Here is a 7678-nt window from a genome sequence, read left to right on the forward strand (position 1 = left end):
TTTAGAATAAGTTTTTTATTGTGAAAATACTGTACAGAGGGGTTATAATTACATGAGCAAGGTAATGAGTACATTTATCAAGCATTGTTGTCTCCTTTGTTTTTCCCATACCCTCCCTTCCCACCCATCTCCACAACTACATTCCCACTCCCCTACTAAATTGTTGTTCGTTTTTCTACATAGCGTCTTGTATATCTCGTTGCAATGGGTCCACTGTATCCCTATTTAAACAATTTGTTTTTTACCTTCCCCTCCCCAAATTATACCAACATCAAATACAGTGAAAACAGGGGTTATACCGTGAAGACATACAAAGCAACAAAAAAATCATGTGGTACCTTAAAAATACGTTAGAAACGATAGCAAGCAAGAAAAAACCACTTGTGTCCTTATCTTAAGTGAAATGAATCCCAAGACTAATTTTGCTTTGATTCTTGTCCATTTGGAATCTGACTGAAAGTTACATTAAGTTTAAATAATACACAGAGTTAGTATTACAACTCATTGAGGCTTAGAAAATTCATTGAAATTATTCTCAATAGACATGAATTAATTGCTGCAGTCATATCGTACTTCAATTTCTTATTAACTGCATAGATATAGGCCTTTCTTGTTTAGACCATTTCCAAAGGATCATTTACAGCTGAGCAGTAAAAAATGATAGGTCATTTGAAGGTCTTAGAAATTGGAATTTGTGAATGAAGGAGGATAATGGCATGCCTGTTATTTCAGATCACTGGAATCAAAACTAAATAAATTGGCATTTAAGTGGAGAAGATAGAAACAATTTTTTATTTCTATAGTTACAGGAAATTAATTTACCAGGACTGTGCTTAAGTTTTAGCCATCCTAATGAACTAGCATTTTCCCAAGACATAAATTCCACTTAGTGGAGCCAAAAATCTCTTGGGAGGTAATAATCCTCTTTCACATATTGCAATAACAAAATCCTTTTACAGATTATGTGCTAAAATCTTGAAGTCATAAATTCAGATTGGCTTGTGTGACTCAGACTAAAATCTAGTATGTTTAGGAAAATAATTACTTTTGTCACAGTTTAGGAGTCACAGTATTTTAAAAGTTAAAACATTAAAACTAATGTAGAGATATTCAGATGGCCATGAATCTGAGTAGAATAACTCTAGATATTGTGCTTATGAATTTTAATTACCATTGGTGTTCAAAAAATGTTAATGATCCTTTTCCACACCTTAGGACACTTTAATAAGTGTTATATATTTTCTCCTTTGTGGCAAAAAGTACATATTACTTATACTCACATGTACCATATAACATTATGATTTTGAATACTGGAAGCAGATTTATAAAAAGAAACCTTATCTTCTATAACTAAGAAGTATGTGCTCACTGACCAGTAACTCCTTTCCTCTCCCTTACCTCCAGCCCTTGGCTACCATCATTCTACTTTCTGGATTCTTTCTTTGTTCTTTATATTCTGTTCTTCCTTTGCTTCTATGAGTTTTAGCAATGTACAAACACTATAAAAGTGTTTTGTTGTAATTTTTGCTTTCAGAGACTAACTTATTTCACAAGTGATTGTGTTCTCAGTCTATCTATGTCCTAGCATGAGACAAGAATTCTTTTTGTTTATTGCCACTCCTAGGGCTTGAACTTAGGGCCTGGGCACTGTCCCTGAACTTCTTTTGCTCAAGGCTAGTACTTTTCCACTTGAGCTACAGTGCCACTTGCTGCTTTTTCTGTTTATGTGGTACTGAGGAATCGAACCCAGGAGTTCATGCATGCTATGCAAGCACTCTACCACGAAGCCACATTTCCAGCCCTTTCTTTATTTTGAAGTCTGAATACTATTTCACTATATATATATATGTATATATGCCACATTTTCCTTATCAGTTCATCAGTAGATGGACATTTAGGTTGTTTCCACATCTTATCTTTTGTGATTAGTGCTTCAGTGAACATAATAATGAAAATGTCTTCATAAAATATTAAGTTCAAGGTTTTGCCTCGATAAGCAAAAGTGGCATTGCTGGATCACATTATATTTCAAGGCTTATATAAATTCATTGTTTTATATTTTTGAGGGATTTTAAATCATATTTTTCATAATGACTGTACAATTTTTCTTTCCTACCAACGGTACACAAGCGTTCTTTTTGTACATGTCCTCCCCTGAATTTCTTTTCTGTTTTACTTTATTTTTGCTTTTGCTAATAGCCCAGGAAGTGTGAGGTAATCTCTCATTACAATTTTTATTTTCAGTTCTCTAATGATGAATGATGGTATCTTTTCACATATGTATTGACAATCTGTATGTCTTCTTTAGAGAAATATCTACTCAAGCACTTTATCTATTTTAGTAGTGCTATTTTATATTTGTTTATAGGATTTCCTTATATATTTTAGTTATCAACCCTTTAGCAAAAAAGTTTCATGTAGACAGAACATAGGTGCTGATTTTAACACATTCTTTGAGTCATCATTTTTCAATTGATATACCTTGACCATTTATATTTAATTTAATGCAACTTTGCATTAAATTAAATTTTTTCTTTGTATTTTTATACAAATTTCAATTATTTTTACTTTCATTGCTATTATTTTATTGTTATTGTCTTCCTCTTGATGGATTTTTTAAAACATTGTTTAGTGATTTTTAGTTTCTATATTTGTATTGTTTAGCAGTCCTGTGGGTATTTGTCACACACACACATATAATTAATTATAGATTGCTGGTGTGATTTAACCAATTCAATTTAAATGCAGGTCTTGTTTACCTTATGAATATATAATGCAGAGACAATATTTCAATTAGAAACTTTGAGGAAAAGAGATTTAACTCAATAGAGTATTTTTAGATACTATCCCCAAATTATTTAATCTGCCATAAGAAATTGGCAAAAAATTGCATAGAACATATATTTCATTTGCTAGCAAAAAATTAATAGGCCAGGAGAGATTGTCTTAGTCACTCCTTTATTGCAAGTATAATTTCTATCTGCTGATTGAAGCTTAATGATATTTGTAACCTGAATGCAAGAACGTATAGAGAAATGGCAAGTATTTTCATTTGCAAAGTAGCCTGAGGGAAATCAGAGTTTTTAGTCAAATAATAAATATCCCAAAACTTTCATAAATTCTAAATGGTTAACTGCCAAATATTTTAAAATGGAAAACAATGTAATTAAATGAACACTACAATGAAACCGAGATCTCAGTTTTTCCCCCCTCTGTAACGTTAGAAAGTAAACTTGACTGCTTTTAAAGGAATGTGTTGGACAGTTAGACCTCAAAACTAATGTTTTACATGAACAGAAAGGAAGTTATCATATATTAGATGCCAATGTGACAAGATGTAAACAAATGTAAGAAGAAGGACTCAAAAAAACCAAACTTCTGTTTTTCACTTATAAGGACAAATGAGTGGTGATCTAATGCATGCATATCACATTGATAAGAAGTTTTATACATGGAATATTAGCCAATGCCCATAGTATGTTCTATCTTGAAGAAGATATAAAACCTATAAATAAGGTTTTAAGAACTTTTCAGGAAAAACATGAAAAAATGCAACATTATGTTTTAGCAATATTTTTACGTTTGGACTGTTTACTGTAACTGAGGGCTGAAGAAAGATAGGTTCCAAGAGTTGGAGCTAGATTTGAGAATAACATAAAATAGAACATAAAAGAACAATGTTTTACATTGGAAAGCAGGTGGAGCTTTTGCATAATTGGTTATACTTTTCTAAGTTTTAGCAGTCATTGAGTCTGTAAGCAGAGCATATATTTTCAGATGAGTGGGCTACTTATTTGCTTCAAGAATAAAAATAGTAATTTTTTTTTAATTTAAAATATTTATTTTTATTTTTTGTGAACATACTGTACAGAGGGGCTACAATTACATGGGCAAGATAGTGAGTACATTTCTTATCAAGCATTGCAGCCTCCTCCTTTGTTTACCTTTCATATCCATTCCCAGCCTCGCCCCCCAACCCAATCTCCCTCCCCCCCGCCCCCGCCCCCGCACCAAAGTTGTAAGGTTCATTTTCAACATAACAACTTGCACTTCTCGTAGTTGCAACGGGTCCACCTGTATCCTTAACCGACTTGTTTTTCCCCATCTCCTCCACAAATTATACCGACATCAAATATAGTGAAAGCGGGGGTTATACTGTGGGGGAGGGACATACAAAGCAACAAAGAAATAATCTTATAAATGAGTTAGAAACAAATGCATGAAAGAAAAATCATTTAAATACATATCTAAGGGTTCATTTTCCTAACATCACATTATCTGACCTTTTCCGCTTGACTCATACATTTACTAGATATTGCAAATAAGGAAAACCATGGGACCTAGTTACTTTGGGCTTGGCTTAATTCACTTAATATAATTTTTTCCAAGCCTTTCCATTTCCTAACAAATGGGGCAATGTCATTCTTTTTGATGGAGGCATAGAATTCCATTGTGTATATATACCACATTTTCTTGATCCATTCATCTACTGAAGGGCATCTGGGTTGGTTCCATATCTTAGCTATGGTAAATAATGCTGCAATAAACACAGTCGTGCTGGAAAACGCTCCTCAATGGAAAGAACACTACTGGAGGAATATCAATACCAAATTTCAAATTCTACTATAAAGCCATAGTAATCAAAACAGCTTGGTACTGGCCTAAGAACAGACCTCAGGACCAATGGAATAGAATTGAAAACCCAGAAATGAACCTATAGACCTATAGCCATCTAATCTTAGATAAGGGAGCTAAAACAATAGAATGGAAGAAAGACAGCCTCTTCAGTAAATGGTGCTGGCAAAATTGGTTAACTACTTGTAGAAAACTAAAGCTAGATCCTTATATATCACCCTGCACCAGAATCAACTCCAAATGGATCAAAGGCCTCGAAGATAAAGCAGACACTCTGAAAACATTACAGGATGGAATAGGAGAAACCCTAGGTCTCCTTGGCTCAGGCCGAAATTTTCTGAATAGACACTCGGAAACACAACAAATCAAAGAAAGGTTGGACAAATTGGGATTGTGTAAAGTTGCAGAGCTTCTGCATGGCAAACGACATAGCTAGCAAGATCAATAGAAAGCCCACCGATTGGGAGAAGATCTTTACTAGCCATACAACGGACAAGGGTCTCATATCTAAAATATACTTGGAACTCAAAAAATTAAACCACCCAACAACAAATCCTCAAAGAAACAACTGCCCAATAAATAAGTGGGCAAAGACTTAAAGAGAAGCTTCTCTGAAGAAGAAAGAAGGATGGCCAATAGACACATGAAGAAATGTTCAACATCCCTAGCCATAAAAGAAATGCAAATCAAAACAACATTGAGATATCACCTCACTCCAGTTAGAAGAGCAAAAATCAAGAACTCTAACAACAACAGATGCTGGAGGGGATGTGGACAGAAAAGAACCTTACTTCATTGTTGGTGGGAATGTAAACTTGTTCAACCACTTTGGAAAGCAGTATGGAGGTTCCTCAAAAGACTTCACATAGAGCTCCCCTATGATCCAGCAATCCCACTTTTGGGCATTTACCCAAATGTTTACAAACAAGACCACACTAAAGCTACCAGCACAACTATGTTTATTGCAGCATTATTTACCATAGCTAAGATATGGAACCAATCCAGATGCCCCTCAGTAGATGAATGGATCAAGAAAATGTGGTATATATACACAATGGAATTCTATGCCTCCATCAGAAAGAATGACATTTCCCCATTTGTTAGGAAATGGAAAGGTTTGGAAAAAATTATATTAAGTGAAGTAAGCCAGGCCCAAAGAAGCATAGGTCCCATGGTTTCCCTTATTTCCAATATCTAGTATAGGTATGAGTCAAGCGGAAAAGGTCAGATAATGTGATGTTAGGAAAATGAACCCTTAAATATGTATTTTAATGTTTTCGTTTCTTTCATGCATGTGTTTCTAACGCATTTATAAGATTATTTCTTTGTTGCTTTGTATGTCCCTCCCCCACAGTGTAACCCCCGCTTTCACTATATTTGATGTCAGTATAACATGTGGAGGAGATGGGGACAAACAAGTCGTTTAAGGATTCAGGTGGACCTGTTGCAACAATGAGAAGTACAAAATATCATGTCAAAACCAGCTTTACAATGTCGGTGTGTGGGGTGGAGGGGGGTATAATTGGGTGGGGGGAGGGGGGAGGCTGGGAAGGGAGGTGAAGGGTAAACAAAGGAGGAGGCTGCAATGCTTGGTAAGAAATGTATGCATTATCCTGCCCATGTAATTGTAGCCCCTCTGTACAGTATGTTCTCAAATAAAATAAAATAATATTAAAAAAAAAAGAAAATGTATATGTCTGCGACAAGCAGAAAAGGTCAGATAAGTTGATGTTAAGATAGGGACACAAGACTTGTTTTCTTTCTTGCTATTGTTTCTAACATATTTATAAGGTACCATGTGATTTTTTTTTGTTGCTTTGCATGTCCCTCCCCCAAGGTATAACCCCTGTTTTCACTGTATTTGATGTGGGTATAATTTGGGGAGGGGAAGGGAAAAAGCAAATTGTTTAAATAGGGATACAGGTTGACCCATTGCAACAATGAGATGGACAAGATGTTATGTTGAAAAATGAACTTTACAATTTAGGCCGGGGGGGGGGGGGAAGAGCTGTAGTTGAGGAGGTGGGAGGGAAGGGATGATAAGGGAAAAACAAAGGAGGAGGCAACAATACTTGATAAGAAATATACTCATTACCTTGCTCATGTAACTGTAACCCTTCTGTACAGTATTTTCACAATAAAAACTTAATTAAAAAAAAAGAAATGCAAATCAAAACAACATTGAGATACCACCTCACTCCAGTTAGAATGGTAAGAATCAAGAACTCTATCAACAGATGCTGGAGGGGATGTGGACAGAAGGGAACCCTACTTGCATTGTTGGTGGGAGTGTAAACTTGTTCAACCACTTTGGAAAGCAGTATGGAGGTTCCTCAAAAGACTTCACATAGAGCTCCTCTATGACCCAGCAATCCCACTTTTGAGCATTTACCCAAATGTTTACAAACAAGACCACACTAAAGCTACTAGCACAACTATGTTTATTGCAGCATTATTTACCATAGCTAAGATATGGAACCAACCCAGGTGCCCTTCAGTAGATGAATGGATCAAGAAATTGTGGTATATATACACAATGGAATTCTATGCCTCCATCAGAAAGAATGACATTGCCCCATTTGTTAGGAAATGGAAAAACTTGGAAAAATTTATATTAAGTGAAGTAAGCCAGGCCCAAAGAAACACAGGTCCCATGGTTTCCCTTATTTGCAATATCTAGTATATGTATGAGTCAAGCGGAAAAGGTCAGATAATGTGATGTTAGGAAAATGAACCCTTAGATATGTATTTTAATGTTTTTTTCTTCTTTCATGCATGTGTTTCTAATGCATTTATAAGATTATTTCTTTGTTGCTTTGTATGTCCATCCCCCACAATATAACCTCCGCTTTCATTATATTTGATGTCGGTATAATTTGTGGAGGAGACGGGGAAAAACAAGTCGTTTAAGGATTCAGGTGGACCTGTTGCAACAATGAGAAGTACAAATTGTCATTTCAAAAATGAGCTTTACAATGTTGGTGGGGGGGAAGCCGGGAAGGATTGGGTAGGGGGGTAAAGGGGAGGCTGGGAAAGGAGGTGA

This window comes from Dipodomys merriami, unplaced genomic scaffold (assembly GCF_024711535.1).
Source record: "Dipodomys merriami isolate MVZ:Mamm:240054 unplaced genomic scaffold, mDipMer1.0.p SCAF_3, whole genome shotgun sequence".
NCBI classification, from domain to species: Eukaryota; Metazoa; Chordata; class Mammalia; order Rodentia; family Heteromyidae; genus Dipodomys; species Dipodomys merriami.